The 20,441-nt window shown below is 45.7% G+C and overlaps 1 protein-coding gene across 1 annotated transcript in view; it reads right to left on the bottom strand.

Annotated features, from left to right (window-relative positions):
- The window catches only part of C7H2orf80 (chromosome 7 C2orf80 homolog), a 212,470-nt gene that overhangs the window by 44,629 nt on the left and 147,400 nt on the right, over positions 1 to 20,441 (bottom strand). The gene's annotated exons all lie outside the window — the stretch shown is intronic.

The raw sequence follows: 20,441 nt of genomic DNA, 5'->3' as shown, positions 1-20,441 counted from the left end.
AAAAGTTGACCAGCAATTTCTCATTTCTACAACACCATTTTATTTTAGGGACCACATCTCATTTGAAGTCATTTTGAGGGGTCTATATGATAGAAAATACCCAAGTGTGACACCATTCTAAAAACTACACCCCTCAAGGTGCTCAAAACCATATTCAAGAAGTTTATTAACCCTTCTGGTTCTTCACAGGAATTTTTTGAATGTTTAAATAAAAATGAACATTTAACTTTTTTTCACAAAAAATTTAATTCAGCTCCAATTTGTTTTATTTTACCAAGGGTAACAGGAGAAAATGGACCCCAAACATTGTTGTACAATTTGTCCTGAGTATGCCAATACCCCACATGTGGGGGTAAACCACTGTTTGGGCGCATGGCAGAGCTCGGAAGCGAAGGAGTGCCATTTGACTTTCAATGCAAAATTGACTGGAATTGAGATGGGACGCCATGTTTCGTTTGGAGAGCCCCTGATGTGGCTAAACATTGAAACTCCCCACAAGTGACACCATTTTGGAAAGTAGACCCCCTAAGGAACTTATCTAGAGGTGTGGTGAGCACTTTGACCCAACAAGTGCTTCACAGAAGTTTATAATGTAGAACCGTAAAAATAAAAAATCATATTTTTTCACAAAAATTATCTTTTCGCCCCCAATTTTTTATTTTCCCAAGGGTAAGAGAAGAAATTGGACCACAAAAGTTGTTGTACAATTTGTCCTGAGTACGCTGATAGCCCATATGTGGGGGTAAACCACTGTTTGGGCGGATGGGAGAGCTCGGAAGGGAAGGAGCGCCGTTTGACTTTTCAATGCAAAATTGACAGGAATTGAGATGGGACCTCATGTTGCGTTTGAAGAGCCACTGATGTGCCTAAACATTGAAACCCCCCACAAGTGACACCATTTTGGAAAGTAGACCCCCTAAGGAACTTATCTAGAGGTGTGGTGAGCACTTTGACCCACCAAGTGCTTCACAGAAGTTTATAATGTAGAACCGTAAAAATAAAAAATCATATTTTTTCACAAAAATTATCTTTTTGCCCCCAATTTTTTATTTTCCCAAGGGTAAGAGAAGAAATTGGACCCCAAAAGTTGTTGTACAATTTTTCCTGAGTACGCTGATACCCCATATGTGGGGGTAAACCACTGTTTGGGTGGATGGGAGAGCTCGGAAGGGAAGGAGCGCCGTTTGACTTTTCAAAGCAAAATTGACAGGAATTGAGATGGGACGCCATGTTGCGTTTGAAGAGCCACTGATGTGCCTAAACATTGAAACCCCCCACAAATGACACCATTTTGGAAAGTAGACCCCCTAAGGAACTTATCTAGAGGTGTGGTGAGCACTTTGACCCACCAAGTGCTTCACAGAAGTTTATAATGCAGAGCCGTAAAAATAAAACAAAATTTTTTTCCCACAAAAATTATTTTTTTAGCCCCCAGTTTTGTATTTTCCTGAGGGTAACAGGAGAAATTGGACCCCAAAATTTGTTTCCCAATTTGTCCTGAGTGCGATGATACACCATATGTGGGGGGAACCACTGTTTGGGCACATGGGAGGGCTCAGAAGGGAAGGAGTGCCATTTGAATGCAGACTTAGATGGAATGGTCTGCAGGTGTCACATTGCGTTTGCAGAGCCCCTAATGTACCTAAACAGTAGAAACCCCCCACAAGTGACACCATTTTGGAAAGTAGACCCCCTTAGGAACTTATCTAGATGTGTGCTGAGCGCTTTGACCCACCAAGGGCTTCACAGAAGTTTATAATGGAGAGCCGTAAAAATAAAACAAAAATTTTTTCCCACAAAAATTATTTTTTAGCCCCCAGTTTTGTATTTTCCCGAGGGTAACAGGAGAAATTCGACCCCACAATTTGTTGTCCAATTTGTCCTGAGTGCGCTGATACCCCATATGTGGGGGGGAACCACTGTTTGGGCGCATGGGAGGGCTCGGAAGGGAAGGGGCTCCATTTGGAATGAGGACTTAGATGGAATGGTCTGCAGGTGTCACATTGCATTTGCAGAGCCCCTAATGTACCTAAACAGTAGAAACCTCCCACAAGTGACACCATTTTGGAAACTAGACCCCCTAAGGAACTCATCTAGATGTGTTGTGATAGCTTTGAACCCCCAAGTGTTTCACTACAGTTTGTAACGCAGAGCCGTGAAAATTAAAAAAAAAAATCTTTCCCCCCAAAATTATTTTTTAGCCCCCAGTTTTGTATTTTCCCGAGGGTAAGAGGAGAAATTCGACCCCAAAAGTTGTTGTCCAATTTGTCCTGAGTACGCTGATACCCCGTATGTTGGGGGAAACCACCGTTTGAGCGCATGGCAGAGCTCGGAAGGGAAGGAGCGCCATTTGGAATGCAGACTTAGATGGAATGGTCTGCAGACGTCACATTGCGTTTGCAGAACCCCTAATGTACCTAAACAGTAGAAACCCCCCACAAGTGACCCCATATTGGAAACTAGACCCCCCAGGGAACTAATCTAGATGTGTTGTGAGAACTTTGAACCCCCAAGTGTTTCACTACAGTTTATAACGCAGAGCCGTGAAAATAAAAAATCTTTTTTTTTTCCCACAAAAAATATGTTTTAGCCCCGAGTTTTGTATTTTCCCAAGGGTAACAGGAGAAATTGGACCCCAAAAGTTGTTGTCCTATTTGTCCTGAGTACGCTGATACCCCATATGTTGGGGTAAACCCCTGTTTGGGCACACGGGAGAGCTCGGAAGGGAAGAAGCACTGTTTTACTTTTTCAACGCAGAATTGGCTGGAATTGAGATCGGACGCCATGTCGCGTTTGGAGAGCCCCTGATGTGCCTAAACAGTGGAAACCCCCCAATTATAACTGAAACCCTAATCCAAACACATCCTTAACCTTAATCCCAACAGTAACCCTAACCACACCTCTAACCCTGACACACCCCTAACCCTAATCCCAACCCTATTCCCAACCGTAAGTGTAATCTAAACCCTAACTGTAACTTTAGCCCCAACCCAAACTGTAGCCCTAGCCCTAACCCTAGCCCTAACCCTAATCCTAACCCTAGCCCTAACCCTAGCCCTAGCCCTAACCCTAGCCCTAACCCTAGCCCTAACCCTAGCCCTAACCCTAACCCTAACCCTAACCCTAGCCCTAACCCTAACCCTAGCCCTAACCCTAACCCTAGCCCTAACCCTAGCCCTAACCCTAACCCTAGCCCTAAACCTAACCCTAACCCTAGCCCTAACCCTAGCCCTAACCCTAGCCCTAACCCTAGCCCTAACCCTAGCCCTAGCCCTAACCCTAGCCCTAACTCTAACCCTAGCCCTAATGGGAAAATGGAAATAAATACATTTTTTAAATGTTTCCCTAACTAAGGGGGTGATGAAGGGGGGTTTGATTTACTTTTATAGCGGGTTTTTTAGCGGATTTTTATGATTGGCAGCCGTCACACACTGAAAGACGCTTTTTATTGCAAAAAATATTTTTTGCGTTACCACATTTTGAGAGCTATAATTTTTCTATATTTTGGTCCACAGAGTCATGTGAGGTCTTGTTTTTTGCGGGACGAGTTGATGTTTTTATTGGTAACATTTTCGGGCACGTGACATTTTTTGATCGCTTTTTATTCCGATTTTTGTGAGGCAGAATGACCAAAAACCAGCTATTCATGAATTTCTTTTGGGGGAGGCGTTTATACCGTTCCGCGTTTGGTAAAATTGATGAAGCAGTTTTATTCTTCGGGTCAGTACGATTACAGCGATACCTCATTTATATCATTTTTTTATGTTTTGGCGCTTTTATACGATAAAAACTATTTTATAGAAAAAATAATTATTTTTGCATCACTTTATTCTCAGGACTATAACGTTTTTATTTTTTTGCTGATGATGCTGTATGGCGGCTCGTTTTTTGCGGGACAAGATGACGTTTTCAGCGGTACCATGGTTAGTTATATCTGTCTTTTTGATCGCGTGTTATTCCACTTTTTGTTCGGCGGTATGATAATAAAGCGTTGTTTTTTGCCTCGTTTTTTTTTCTTTTTCTTACGGTGTTTACTGAAGGGGTTAACTAGTGGGCCAGTTTTATAGGTCGGGCCGTTACGGACGCGGCGATACTAAATATGTGTACTTTTATTGTTTTTTTTTTTTATTTAGATAAAGAAATGTATTTATGGGAATAATATATTTTTTTTTTTTCATTATTTTGGAATATTTTTTTTTATTTTTTTTACACATTTGAAATTTTTTTTTTAACTTTTTTACTTTGTCCCAGGGGGGGACATCACAGATCAGTGATCTGACAGTTTGCACAGCACTCTGTCAGATCACTGATCTGACATGCAGCGCTGCAGCCTTCACAGTGCCTGCTCTGAGCAGGCTCTGTGAAGCCACCTCCCTCCCTGCAGGACCCGGATGCCGCGGCCATCTTGGATCCGGGGCTGGAGGGAGCAGGGAGGGAGGTGAGACCCTCGCAGCAACGCGATCACATCGCGTTGCTGCGGGGGGCTCAGGGAAGCCCGCAGGGAGCCCCCTCCCTGCGCGGTGCTTCCCTGTACCGCCGGCACATCGCGATCATCTTTGATCGCGGTGTGCCGGGGGTTAATGTGCCGGGGGCGGTCCGTGACCGCTCCTGGCACATAGTGCCGGATGTCAGCTGCGATAAACAGCTGACACCCGGCCGCGATCGGCGGCGCTCCCCCCGTGAGCGCTGCCGATCGCATATGACGTACTATTGCGTCCTTGGGAAGTAAAGCCCACCCCACATGGACGCAATAGTACGTCTAATGGCAGAAAGGGGTTAAAAACACACAGCAGCCCTGAAAAATTATTTATTTGGCCTATAAATAGCAATGAGCTGGCTAATGCCACTGTTATTTCCCAGACTACTATAAAACAAACAGAGGGTTAGGATAATTATTTCTTTGGCCTAATAATGGCAACAAGATTGCTGACGCCAATTATATATTTGCCACACTATTAGAAAAGACCAGTACAGAAAAAATATTTCTCTGGCCTATAATTAGCGACAAGATGGCTGATAACAATTATTTATTTGCCACACTACTAGAAAACACACAGCGGTCCTGAAAAAAAATTTCTTTAGCCTATAAATGTCTAAAAGCTGGCTGATGCCAACTATTTTTTGCAACAGTACTAGAAAACAGCGGTCCTGAAAAAAATATTTCTTCAGCATATAAATTATACATTATTATTTATTTCCCAGACTACTACAAAACACACAGCGGTCCTGAAAAAATTATTTCTTTGGCCTATAAATGGCAACAAGATGGCTGATGAGATTTGTTTATTTCCTAGACTACAGTAAAATATACACAGGTTTAGGAAAATGATTTCAAGAACTATTAGAAGACACAGAGCGGCTTAAAGACACCGCATTCCCACAGGTGGAGGGTGCAGCGTACACAAAGCAGGGTAAAGCAGAGAAGTCCCACAGGTGAAAGGCAGAGTACATACGGCAACTTTTTGGCACAGTACTCCCACTGGCAGGGGGCAGAATACACACAGTGGTTTAAAGGCACAGCACTCTCTCAAGCGTGGTTGCAGAGTACACTCAGCAGCTTAAAGGAACAGTACTCCCACAGGCAGGGTTGCAGAGTGCACACCAGCTTAAAGGAACAGTACTCCCACAGGTGAGGGAAGGCAGAATACATACACAGCAGCTTAAGAGAACAGTACCCCCACAGGTAAGGGTGCCGAGTACACACAGTACTCTCACAGATATGAGTGCAGTGTACACACAGCGACTTTTAGCAGAGGACTCCCACAGATATGGGTTGCAGAGTACACACAGTGACTTTTTTGCAGAGTGCACAGTCAGAATCTGACCCTCATTCCAGCTGCGTTCTATCCCTACACCAGTGTTCCCCACCACTGATCCTCAGTAGTCACAAACAGGTCATGTTTTCAGGATTTCTTTAGTATTGCAAAGATAATAATTTCATCAACTGGACAGGTAAAAATTCCATCAGCCATGCAATACTAAGGAAATCCTGAAAACATGAGCTGTTGATGGCTCTTGAGGATCGAAGCTAAGGAACACTGCCATATACTAATGAGAGCATAAGGGCGCATCACTCGTTTATACAGGCTGGGTCACATTCTATGCTGGTCAGTCACAGCCATGCCAATACCTGTCATGGCTGTGATGGCTCCAGAGGTGCCCACAGTCTAAAAGCTTGTTGATTGGCTATGCTACAGCCTTTCAACAAGCTTTATTATACTAGCAAACCTGAACAGGAAACTGGATGTACATAAAACAATCTGTGTTCGGGGTTCGGTATCAGACCCCAAACTTTTCCGTTTGGGTTTACTCATCCCTACTCTGCATGTGTCTCTGTGGGAGAACTCTGAAAAAAGCCTATTTTGGGGTACTCTGCAAAGCAGCCTGTGTGGGTGTACTTTGCAAAACACATTTTTTTAATTTTGAGCAGGCCCCAAAACATTGTGAATGGAAAATAGAACACACAAACTGCGGTCGGGTCTAACAATAGCTGGGTACATCTGACATACTTCTTTATTTAGCCCGAAAAATGGACAAATCCTGCCGGCTCTATGCTTAGTTCATTTTAATGAATGTGAGCCTGCCAACATTGGCTGTGGACAGTCACATGTGCCTGTCTGTGATCACACCTCCTGCTATGTTAAACACATGTTCCAACAGTAGACTTTCCGCAGAGCAGGCCAGCACCTTCAAAGCGTAAAGGGCAAGCTCGGACCACATGTCCAATTTGAAGATTTAGGGTATGTTTCCACGTTCAGGAAACGCTGGAGAATGTACAGCTGATCGCTTGAATGGTATGGTGTGGAGATGCTCAGTGACACTGCAATTGGTGGTTGTATCATCCTCTTCGCGGGGAGCCAGTTGAACTGTTGTTCGGGAAGGAGAGGAAGAGGCCAGGATTGCAGCAGAAAAGGGAGCAGGAGGAGGCTCAGATCTTTTCTGTTTTTTTCAGGTGCGTACTTCACTGCAGCTTGTGCTTTCCATTCAGATGACGCATCATGCAGGTGGTGCTTAGGTTAAGAACATTTATGACTCGTATCAGTCTCTGACGGCACAGCATGCAAACCACCTGTGTATTGTCAGTGAGCTCCTTTGAGCAGAGGTCATCAGCGCGGTGGCCAATAACAGCTGATGTCCTGGATAGGGGCTACCGTAGTGCTTTCACATGCCGCTTCCTCTTTTACTGACCAGCTATGGCAGAGTGTCGACCACCTCTTCCTCCGAACTGCCCATGCCAATCAGATGGCCTTGACTCCATGTGGGGTCTAGGACCTCATCATGCCCCATTGCATCATCGCACCATTCTAGTCTGTCCTTAACTCTGCTGCCCTTACCTTGTGGGTATGTTGCATCTGAAGTGGGAAGCAGGAAGGCTGCACCACAGACAGACAAGCAGCAGCAGGGTGAAAATGCCAAAAGCACTCACAGATGACCCACACCTTATGACCAGATGAGGAGATGGTGGAGTAGCAAGAGGAGGCAACATTGACAAAGTAATAATAATCTTTATTTTTATATAGCGCTAACATATTCCGCAGCGCTTTACAGTTTTGCACACATTATCACCACTGTCCCCGATGGGGCTCACAATCTAGAATCCCTATCAGTATGTCTTTGGAATGTGGGAGGAAACCGGAGTGCCCGGAGGAAACCCACGCAAACACGGAGAGAACATACAAACTCTTTGCAGATGTTGTCCTGGGTGGGATTAGAACCCAGGACCCCAGCGCTGCAAGGCTGCTGTGCTAACCACTGCGCCACCGTGCTGCCCTAAGTAAAGGCTAGAGAGGCCAGCAGTGGTGCGCAGTAGTAGCCAACTTAATGACTAGAGGCCGGTCTTGGCTCTTTTGCACCTAGCTCCCTTGTTTGCTGTGCAGCTGGGGCAGCATGAACACCACCTCTTCCTCTGGGTCTAAAACCTCATCATCCCCCATCGTACCATCACACCTCTTAAATTTGTCTGTAACCAAACTGCCCCACTAATCCATTTCTGTCCTCACTACTAGTGATGAGTGAGTATACTTGTTGCTCCGGTTTTCCCGAGCACGCTCGGGTGGTCTTCGAGTATTTTTTAGTGTTTGGAGATTAAGTTTTCATCGCCGCAGCTGAATGATTTACAGCTATTAGCCAGCTTGATTACATGTGGGGATTCCCTAGCAACCAGGCAATTCCCACATCTACTCAGCCTGGCCAATACCTGTAAGTCATTCAGCTGACTCGATGAAAACTAAATCTCTGAACACTAACAAATACTCGGAGATCACCCGAGCGTGCTCGGCAAAACCCGAGCAATGAGTATACTCGCTCATCACTACTCACTACTCCTCCGATTCTCCCATCTGAAAATCCCTTCATTGTCTCCCAATTCCACAATGTATCCACTTCAAGCTACTAACACTGACTTACAGACAGGGGTGGGATTCAAATTTTTAACAACAGGTTCTGTGTTTGTGTGCAGGAAAACCACACATATTCACACATACCTTTTTCTCAAACATATATGCAGCGCCCCCAGAGATCTGGTCATTGCAGTATGGCACTCTGCCGCTAAGGGGAGTGATGGTATGTCTGATGGCACTGAAGGAATTCTACTGACCAGGTATCACCAGCACACATTACACTTCACACTCCGGCCACTAGGGGGAGAAAAAGGCTTTATTTATTGGGCCACTCCTCACACTGGTAAAACTAGGGGTTGGATAGGAAGTTAGTCAGAAGCTGACTGGGTTGGATTCAGGCAACATCCCGTGGCAGGGGATGCTGCAGGGAGAAGATTCAGGGGGGTCCCTGTCAGGCGTGGGAACCTGGCAGGTACCTAGCGAACAGAACAGAACGTTACGGAACCGCGCCTGCACTACCTTGCGGCGGTATCCTAAGAAAGAGACACGAAGCGAAGGATATTGTGGAACAGAGAGCGGGAAAAGGACAAGGAGGGAGAGGACGTGAACCACGTGGGAGACGCCATGGCCAGCCGCCCGGGATCGGAGCGTGGGGTTGGAGCCGAGGACTCCCCCAGCTACCCAGAGAGATACCGCGGCCAGGCGTCACCTGTTGGCCCCGACTTCCTGCAGGCCGGAGTGGACGAGCTCAGCGATCAACTCCGGCGGACACAGCTGAGCACTGAGGCCGGGTGGAAGGAGATCGTCACCAGGGGCCTCACCAGACGTCTGTCGGCAGCCTCGTCTGGTCCGGAGCAAGAAAGAAGTTCCAGCGCTCCGAATCCAGAAAGCAAGGCCATGCCGGAAAGCAAGATACTGCAAACAGAGATGACAATGCCACAGCGCAAGGCCCCGCAGTCAGCGTTCCAGATCTCAGTGGAGACGGAGCAGGCCGGAACCGGAGGGACTGCATCTAAAGCAGGTATGAAGAACGACCCTGCCCCAGTGACAGAACACCTGCGGGTAAGCCCCGTCACGGCGCCACCTGCTGCCCTGACTAAGACTACCTCTGAACTGACGAGTCCCAGCACTACTACCACTGTGTGCATCATTTCTACTAGTGCACCTACTACCAAAACTGACATTCGAACACCGATCCCTAACGACTTGACTATACCGGAGAAACCGATTAGTGACATTGATACCGCATCGGATGAGAAAAGAGATATGCAAAGCCATAAGACCCCCATCTGGAGTGAGGGAGCCCCTTATGTGGCACCTGGTAGCCGCCAGTATCCAGCTGGGCTACTCCGACCGGTGCTACCCTCTGAGTTACAGCACTAAACCTCGAAACCCCGACAAATATAAATAGTTAACTGTTTCCTGCTTTTGCTGCCTTAGACCCGTTTAAGGGTTAACTCTTAAAAGGATCCCTTTGTTGACCCGGGATCCCTATTGCTTTATGTTTTCTTTTGCACAAAGTTATCAGTGTTTCAAAAGACTGCCGAATCGTGGACGGTGCATGGTTCACAAACTGAATTGTAAATAGTTTGCACCTTCTTAAAGGTGCCCCCTACTGGTTTTACAAAAGAAGGAAGACTTTGCGAAGAGACTATTTTGAATACAGCACAGAAGGTCTTGCTTTCTCACGGACCTGCAGACAGAGAGAATCTGCACTACCTCAAAGAGACTTGGTTCCCTCTTAAAGGGAATGTTCACATGTTGCACTGAAGTTATAATGTTGCCTTAAGAAAAGTTGAAATGTTAATAATGTTGTGATTCAGAAAAGTTTGATAATGTTACTAGAGATTGAGGACAGGAAAGATTGAAAGTGAACCCGTAGGGGTTAGAGAGAGAGTCCTCCTGAGAACTGGAGAACGATAGTTGGTTGCTGAAAGAAAGACAATGACAGTAGCCCCAGCCAAGGAGCTAGGCGGTCCTGCATTGGTGATGCTAGAAAGAAAAGAAAAAGTTGAGTTTATATTGTAGTACTTTATAGTAGGCCTTTAGTGGGTTCAGCTTATACGCCCTTAAAGGAAAAGTTAAATTATTGTTCAGAATTTGCACTTAGTAGAATGCCCGGAAGGGTACCAGAGGTTATTTATAGTCAAAATGTTATTTAAAAATATTTAACCTTGTTTTGTTTGTAACGTTCAAGTGTCCTCACCTCCCATAAAGGGAAGCCTTGTTATATTTACTTGTTTCAAGCATTCCAAAATTTTGTATGCCTTTTGCTGACATGTATTGTTGTTCTTCTTCCCAGTCCAGGAGTACTGGATTTAACCAGGGGGGAGTGCAGCGCCCCCAGAGATCTGGTCGTTGCAGTATGACACTCTGCCGCTAAGGGGAGTGATGGTACGTCTGATGGCACTGAAGGAATTCTACTGACCAGGTATCACCAGCACACATTACACTTCACACTCCGGCCACTAGGGGGAGAAAAAGGCTTTATTTATTGGGCCACTCCTCACACTGGTAAAACTAGGGGTTGGATAGGAAGTTAGTCAGAAGCTGACTGGGTTGGATTCAGGCAACATCCCGTGGCAGGGGGTGTTGCAGGGCGAAGATTCAGGGGGGTGCCTGTCAGGCGTGGGAACCTGGCAGGTACCTAGCGAACAGAACAGAACATTACGGAACTGCGTCTGCACTACCTTGCGGCGGTATCCTAAGAAAGAGACACGAAGCGAAGGATATTGTGGAACAGTGAGAAACCAGATCAAGCACAAAGGAGAGCCAGTAGGAGTCGTGCCCCGAGAACGGCAACATCCTACTGAGGCGCGTAGCTGGTGGCCGGAACACCGAGGAAGTAACTGACTGCTTTACTTTAAACTCCGCAGGACAGTTAATTATAGGTTGGCTGTCTACCTTAAATTTCCTACGCAGACATAGGGGGCAACGCGTGGAGAGGGGCGTCTCTAGGGTCCCGGAAGAGCTCTGAGCCTTCCCATCATACGGGTGCGTCCTAGCCATAACATACCTGGGGACGAGAAACTAGACTAGTGACATCTGGAACAAAATAGAAAGAAAGAGAAAGAACTAGGAAGAACGAACGAACGAACGAACTAGAACAGAAGTTGTGAGGACTATACCGAATGCTCAGCAGGGTAGCACTACAACACAAAGGCGCTATTGGTAGGCAACGATTTCCACCTGCAAAGGGAACTCTGGATGTGCTATCGTACTGGCCGGTCTCAGACAGCCCTGTTAACTGTGCTCTGGATTGCGGATCCTGAAGTCTTCAGTAAAGAGGTAAAGAGACTGCAACCTTGTGTCCTCGTTATTGTCTGCACCTCACACCATCGCCATCTACATTACTGGGAAGCCCTGGGGACATACTTCACCTGTGGGAAGGTATACCATCTAGCTGCCATTCCATCACCCCAGCGGACCCCAAGCAGCGTCGGTCATCCTGACCGAACACCACAGGTGGCGTCACGAAACCTTGACAGACTCCTATCACCTTTTATTGGACGCCTCTTGGCAGGGTCACGGACCGGGTCCAGCCACCGTGACAACCCCAGAACTGAGACAGAAAGGACCGGTACCGAGTAACCTGTGGCCCTGTGTTTGGGGGCGATCCATATACAAGTAGGGGGTGCAGTGAAACCATGCCTCCCAACTTTTGAAGAAGTGAAAGAGGGACAAAGTTTGTGGCGCGTGCAGCGCGCCGCGCCAAAATTTAGGCCACGAATCTGACCACACCCATTTCACAATTAGTTACACCCATATCCATGTCCCAACCACACCCATTTAGGACTGCTGATCACACTGTTTCATAAACAATAATTATAAACAAAAAAATATGGCCACACATGATGCTCAATACTGTATAATGGCCCCACATGATGCTCAATACTGTATAATGGCCCAACATTTAGTCAATACTGTATAATGGCTAGACATGAGGCTCAAAACTGTATAATGGCCCCACATGATGCTCAATACTGTATAATGGCCACACATGTTGCTCACTACTGTATAATGGCCCCACATGATGCTCACTACTGTATAATGGCCCCACATGATGCTCAATATTGTATACTGGTCCCACAAGATGCTCAATACTGTATAATGGCCCCTCATGATGCTCAATATTGTATAATGGCCACACATGATTCTTAATAATGTAAAATGGCCACACAGTACTCCATACTGTATAATGGCCACACATGATGCTCAATACTGTATAATGGCCCCACATGATACTCCATACTGTATAATGGCCACACACAATGCTCAGTAATGTATAATGGCCACACATGATGCTCCATACTGTTTAATGGCCACACATAGTGCTCCATACTGTTTAATGGCCACACATAATGCCCCATACTGTATAATAGCCACACATGATGCTACATACTGTATAATTGCCACACATGATGCATCATACTGTATCATGGCCACACATGATGCTCAATACTGTATAATGGCCACACACAGGGCCCTATTTGCCACTAGGCACTTGAGGGCATGTGCCTAGGGCGGCAGGATGCGGGGGGCGGCACCTGAGTAAGGCAAGGTGGGGTTTTTTAAGTTTTTTTTTATAGTCCGGGTGCCCTCCTGTGCAGTGTATGTATGTGTGTGTGTATATTGTGCCCCCCTGTGCAGTGTATGTATGTGTGTGTGTGCATACTGTGCCCCCCTGTGCAGTGTATGTGTGTGCGCATACTGTGCCCCCGTGTGCAGTGTATGTATGTGTGTGTGCATACTGTGCCCCCTGTGCAGTGTATGTGTGTGTGCGCATACTGTGCCCCCCTGTGCAGTGTATGTATGTGTGTGTGCATACACATGTCCCTGACCAGTAATAGCGTCCCCAGTCCAGTAATAGCAGTCTCCTGTCTTGTAAACAGGATCACAGGAGGCCGAGTCCCTTCCTCTGGAAGTCTGCAGTGGCAGAAGTGGGACAATGCAGGGGGCCCTGAATGGGAGGAGGGGGTGTCACAGTGGTGCAATGCTGCAGGCCCGATGTTGGCGGTAAGGCTGCCGTCACACTTGCAGTATTTGGACAGTATTTTACATCAGCATTTGTAAGCCAAAACCAGGAGTGGGTGATAAATGCAGAAGTGAGGCATATGTTTCTATTATACTTTGGCTACAAATACTGATGTAAAATACTGACCAAATACTGCTAGTGTGACGGCAGCCTTATAGCTAAGTGTAGTGCATTGCTTTCCTGCCGGCCATATTTGTGAAGCTGTGGGCCACTGAAGGCGGAGATTGGGATCTTGGTCCAGATGCGATCTCAGTCTGCACATGCGCCGCCTGTGGCGGCCGTCTTCCTGAATCCCTCCACAGGGAAAACAATGCACTTACGCCGTAGCCTGGAGCCCTCATTATCGTAGGAATATGTCAGGTAATAAATTGTTTTTCTAAGCTTTATAAGTGTAGTTTTAGGTCAGAGAGGGAAGGTTAGTGATGAGCTAGTAAGGTGCAGGGACAGGTAGTGATGGCTACTTGCGGACATGTGCAGCACTTGTGGTTTTGCACTTGCGGTGAGACAAAAAAAACACTGCTAGCAACTTTTTTTCCATTGTTGCAAGTACCGCATTTTCCGGATCACTGCAAAACCGCAAGTGCTGCACATGTCCGCAAGTCCCATAGGGAATGAATGAGGCCGAACGCAGTGTTGCTGTAAGTGATCTTTCCCCACACTACTTGGGTCCTGGGACCATTCCCTTCTGACTGTATGACGGCTGACGCCACACTCTGGACTGCCTGATACGGTGATGTTCTCTCATATTTAGCCCTTTGGCTTATTTCTCTGACATTGGTCTGCCCTTTTTCCTTCCACTGTGATGGTTTGAGTTGGCGAGTTTATCTTATACGCTCCCTATATCACTTTAACAGGCTCGTCCCTCTGTGATAGTGGTAGCATTGCCTTTTTATGGGGACTATTTTTGGTATTTAAACTCCAAAATATTATTTATTTATTTTTTTAGGGGATTTATACTTATCTCCTTTTGCTCCAATTTAGTAGGCTTATTGAGGCCCCCTTGCTAGCATTAGCCTCTTCATTTACATAGGGGCACTCCTGCACTATATGGTACTCTGGGGATGCCCAGAGTTTACCTGCTACCTTGCTCTGAGCATATAAGCCATTGTGCACATAAGTCACCGTTTGTGCACATGTGTTGTGCTATTTATGCTACATCTTTGTATCTTAGATTTACGAAAGTACCAGCAGTGTGTTGGTGGTGTGACTCACCATATATTATTGTATCTTTAGCTATCTCCATATATTGACTCTGTATAGGACCAATGGTGTGTTGGTTGTATTTTAATATATGTTTTTATTGGTGTTTTCTGTCTTCCCCATTAATAAATAAATTTTTGTATTTTTGCAACTTAACTGTATTCTGGGTGTGCGCCCTATATGCATAGTCTCTTAGACTAGATATAGGTAGATGCAGAAAAACTGCCGGATTTTCCACGAATGGCAAAAATAGCTGATCTGAAAGTAGCCTAAGTCACTGCCGACAGGGTCTGTATTAGTCATACTCACCAATGAGGTAGGCAGCACGCAAAGTGCCTAGGGCAGCAAAAACTCTAAATATGGCCCTGGCCACACATGATGTTTAATACTACATAATGGCCACACATGATGATCAATACTGTATAATGGCTACACATGATGCTCAATACTGTATAATGGCCACACATGATGCTCAATACTGTATAATGGCCCCACATGAAGCTCAATGCTGTATAATGGCCCCACATGATGCTCCATACTCTATAATGCCCCCATGATGGTCCATACTGTATAGTGGCCACACATGTTGCTCAATACTGTATAGTGGCCCCACATGATGCTCCATACTGTGTAATGGCCACACATGATGCTCCACACTGTGTAATGGCCACACATGATGCTCCATACTGTATAATGGCCACACATGATGCTCAATACTGTATAACGGTAACACAATGCTCAATACTGTATAATGGCAACAAAGTCCTTCATATTGTGTTATGGCCACACATGATGCTCAATCTATATATATAATTGCCTGGCGGCCTCGACCAATCAGCGACGGGCACAGTGACGATGATGTCATAATGGTTGCCATGGCGACAATGTCATAAAGGTTGCCTCGACCAATCAGCGACAGGCACAGTATCGATGTAGATGTCATAATGGTTGCCATGGCGACGGTGATGTCATAAAGGTTGCCTCAACCAATCAGCGACGGGCACAGTCAGACGCGAATTCTGGAATCATCATTGTCCATTCACTACGGGGACATGCATATTCTAGAATACCCGATGCGTTAGAATCGGGCCACAATCTAGTACTGTATAATGGCCAAACAGTGCTCCATACTGTATAATGGCAACACATGATGCTCCATACTGTATAATGACCCCACATGATGCTCCATACTGTATAATGCCCACACATGATGCTTAATACTGTATAATGGCCCCACATGATGCTCCATACTGTATAATGGCCACACACGATGCTCCATACTGTAAAATAGCTACACATAATGCTCAATACTGTATAATTGCCACACATGATGCTCAATACTGTATAATGGCCACACATGATGCTCAATACTGTATAATGGCCCCACATGATGCTCAATACCGCATAATGGCCCCACATGATGCTCAATACTGTATAATTGCCACACATGATGCTCAATAATGTATAATGGCCACACATGATGCTCAATACTGTATAATGGCCCCACATGATGCTCAATACTGTATAATGGCCACACATGATGCTCAATACCGCATAATGGCTACACATAATGATCAATACTGTTTAATGGCCCCACATGATGCTCAATACTGTATAATGGCCACACATGATGCTCAATACTGTATAATGGCCAAACAGTGCTTAATACTGTATAATGGCCCCACATGATGCTCCATACTGTATAACGGCCACACACGATGCTCCATACTGTAAAATGGCTACACATAATGCTCAATACTGTATAATTGCCACACATGATGCTCAATACTGTATAATGGCCACACATGATGCTCAATACTGTATAATGGCCCCACATGATGCTCAATACCGCATAATGGCCCCACATGATGCTCAATACTGTATACTTGCCACACATAATGCTCAATACTGTATAATTGCCACACATGATGCTCAATACTGTATAATGGCCACACATGATGCTCAATACTGTATAATGGCCCCACATGATGCTCAATACCGCATAATGGCTACACATAATGATCAATACTGTTTAATGGCCCCACATGATGCTCAATACTGTATAATGGCCACACATGATGCTCAATACTGTATAATGGCCCCACATGATGTTCAATACCGCATAATGGCCCCACATGATGCTCAATACTGTATAATGGCCCCACATGATGCTCAATACTGTATAATGGCCGCAGATTATGCTCCAGACTGTATAATGGCTACACAGTGCTCCATACTGCATAATGGCTACACATGATGCTCAATACTGTATAATGGCCCCACATGATGCTCCATACTTCATAATGGCCACACATGATGCTCAATACTGTAAATGGCCACACATGATGTTCCAATCTGTATAATGGCCATACATGATGCTCAATACTGTATAATGGCCACACATGATGCTCAATACTGTATAATGGCCCCATATGATGATCAATACTGTATAATGGCTACACATGATGCTCAATACTGTAAAATTGCCCCACATGATACTCAATACTGTATAATGTCCACACATAATATTGCGTGTAGTATAATGGTCACACATAGTTACTCCTACACACACGGCTCCGCTCAGTACACCTTGCACTCACGGCTCTGCTCCGTACACCTCGTGCACACACGGCTCCGCTTCGTACTCCTTGCACACACAGCTCCGCTCCGTACACCTCATACACACCCGGCTCAACTCCATACACTTCGTACACACACGGCTCTGCTATGTACACCTTGTACACACCCGGCTCTGCTCCGTACACCTTGCACACATGGCTCCGCTCCGTACACCTCATACACATGGCTCCACTCCATACACCTCGTACACACACTGCTCTGCTCCGTACACCTCGAAAAAAGACGACTGAGGGGCGATCTAATAACCATGTATAAGTATATAAGGGGACAATACAAATATCTCGCTGAGGATTTGTTTATACCAAGGAAGGTGACGGGCACAAGGGGGCATTCTTTGCGTCTGGAGGAGAGAAGGTTTTTCCACCAACATAGAAGAGGATTCTTTACTGTTAGGGCAGTGAGAATCTGGAATTGCTTGCCTGAGGAGGTGGTGATGGCAAACTCAGTCGAGGGGTTCAAGAGAGGCCTGGATGTCTTCCTGGAGCAGAACAATATTGTATCATACAATTATTAGGTTCTGTAGAAGGATGTAAATCTGGGGATTTATTATGATGGAATATAGGCTGAACTGGATGGACAAATGTCTTTTTTCGGCCTTACTAACTATGTTACTATGTTACTATGTACACACCCGGCTACGCTTCATACACCTCATACACACATGGTTCTGCTCCGTACACCTTGCACATATGGCTCTGCTCCGTATACTTCATACACACACAGCTCCACTTCGTACACTTCGCACACACCTGACTCTGCACCGTACACCTCGTACACACACAGCTCCACTCCGTACACCTCATACACATGCGGCTCCACTCCGTACACCTCATACACACATGGCTCCACACCGTGCACCCTGTACACACACGGCTCTGCTACATACACACTGTAAACCGCTCCTGAACCCACGCTTAAGCATACCCTCATCCAGCACCATGACAACCAGCACAGCAGAGTCCTGCAATACATAGGGGCCTTTGATCATGTGACTCCTGACTCCTCCTCTTCTGTGACCTCATCACAGGTCCTGTGCGCACAGAGCATCAGCAGCCATATATGTGGTGTGTGGATTTCTGCAGGTGGAGGGATGCGGCTCTGCAGTGCGGGACCGCGAGGCACTCTCAAAATTGGGACTGCCCCACGGGATACAGGACGGTTGGGAGGTGTGGTACCGGATCGCTGCTCTGAATCTTCCCGGTTCGGGGAACTGGCAGCTTTTTTAACAAGTGGTTCCATCGAACTGGGGAGAACTGGCCGAATCCCACCAATGCTTACAGGTGCAAAAGCTGCACTTTTAGAAGGCAACCGGGTAGAAGACTAAGCTAAAAAACTGAAGGTACTCTAAGCCAAACAATCTAAAAGCATGTACTTGCTCTGGCCTCACCATTCAGCTAGCGGTACTCGAGCCTACGAAATTACACAGAACGTCCTGTCACCTGCATGCACCAGAAGAAGGTGTTTCAATTGGGCACGTAGCAGGCACAGATTAACCACCGCTCTCTCTCCCTGCAGCATCTACACCACTACCACCAGCAACACAATCATGCCCACTATTTGATGTTCTCTTTATTGTTTTCACAAAAAATGTGCAGAGTATTACATGGACTGTATACAAAAAAAGAGGCCAGCAAACCCAAAAAGATGCAGAGAATTATATGGCCTTTATACAAAGAGAGAGCCCAGCAGATTATTACACTACCTGTTTTCAGAGTACCCAAAATAAATCAATAAAAAAATGGAAAAACCGTGTTGGCTACCCCCTTCCTCCTCCACCTCCTCCACCTATACCTCAACCTCTTCAAAATTCAACGTTTTTATAAAAAAAAAAAAGGCACAATTTTCCAAGACCTGTAGTGTCTCCATTTTTCGGTACCTGGGGATGTATGGTATCTTATTTTTTGTGAGCAGAGTTGATATTTTTATGCATACCTGTCTAGATAAAGATAAAATCTAACCTTTATTATCAACTTTTAAAATAAAATCTGGACTTCCACAACAGTGACACAAAAAAAAACAATAACAAAGTGCTTGTGCTTAACGGTGCTAGATTAAAAAAATGGTTGGGTCTCACCAAATATCCTTCTCCCATAGCAGACTTCACCATGGAACAGAGTAGACTATATGCTTGTTAATATTCATCAGAGGGGGGAAGAGGACATCTATTCTTCCCTGTCGTGCAACTGTATACAGTAGCTCCCATCCTTACAAGGACAGTCCCCGAGTATGTACTGCTATGGGATACCCACCATCACTCAAATGATGTATAAATTCCCTACGCATTTCCTCTCCATTGAAGGGCATTAATCAGGGAAGTCTAAAGGTAAATATAAAAAGTGGGAATTCAACAATTAGCTCTTGAATATAGAGTAAGAACGCTGCAATGATGCAAACGGTCACGCCTAGACAGGAGGATACCTGCCATTGCAGGGTACTCTATATTGAAAAACTAATTGTTGAACTTCCACTGTTTATACACTGCTCAAAAAAAATAAAGGGAACACTTAAACAACAGAATATAGCTCCATGTAAATCAAACTTCTGCGAAATCAAACTGTCCACTTAGGAAGCAACACTATTTGACAATCAATTTCACATGTCGTTGTGCAAATGGAATAGACAATAGATGGAAATTATTGGCAATTATCAAGACACACTCAATAAAGGAGTGGTTCTGCAGACAGACCACATCTCAGTACCAATGCTTTCTGGCTGATGTTTTGGTCACTGTTGAATGTTGGCTGTGCTTTCACACTCGGACTCTACAACCCACACAAGTGGCTCAGGTAGTGCAGCTCATCCAGGATGGCACATCAATGCAAGCTGTGGCAAGAAGGTTTGCTATGTCTGTCGGCATAGTGTCCAGAGGCTAGAGGTGCTACCAGAAGACAGGCCAGTACACCAGGAGATGTCGAGGGGGCCGTAGGAGGGCAACAACCCAGCAGCAGGACCGCAACCTCAGCCTTTGTGCAAGGAGGAACAGGAGGAGCACTGCCAGAGCCCTTCAAAATGACCTCCAGCAGGCCACAAATGTGCATGTGTCTGCACAAATGGTTAGAAACTGTCTCCATGAGGATGGTCTGAGTGCCCGACGTCCACAGATGGGGGTTGTGCTCACAGCCCAACACCATGCAGGACGCTTGGCATTTGCCACAGAACACCAGGATTGTCAAATTCGCCAATGGCACCCTGTGCTCTTCACAGATGAAAGCAGGTTCACACTGAGC

Source organism: Ranitomeya imitator, chromosome 7, assembly GCF_032444005.1.
Source record: "Ranitomeya imitator isolate aRanImi1 chromosome 7, aRanImi1.pri, whole genome shotgun sequence".
Lineage (NCBI taxonomy): Eukaryota > Metazoa > Chordata > Amphibia > Anura > Dendrobatidae > Ranitomeya > Ranitomeya imitator.
Note: the sequence above shows the minus strand (reverse complement) of the source record. Positions and strands in the feature narration are given on the sequence as shown.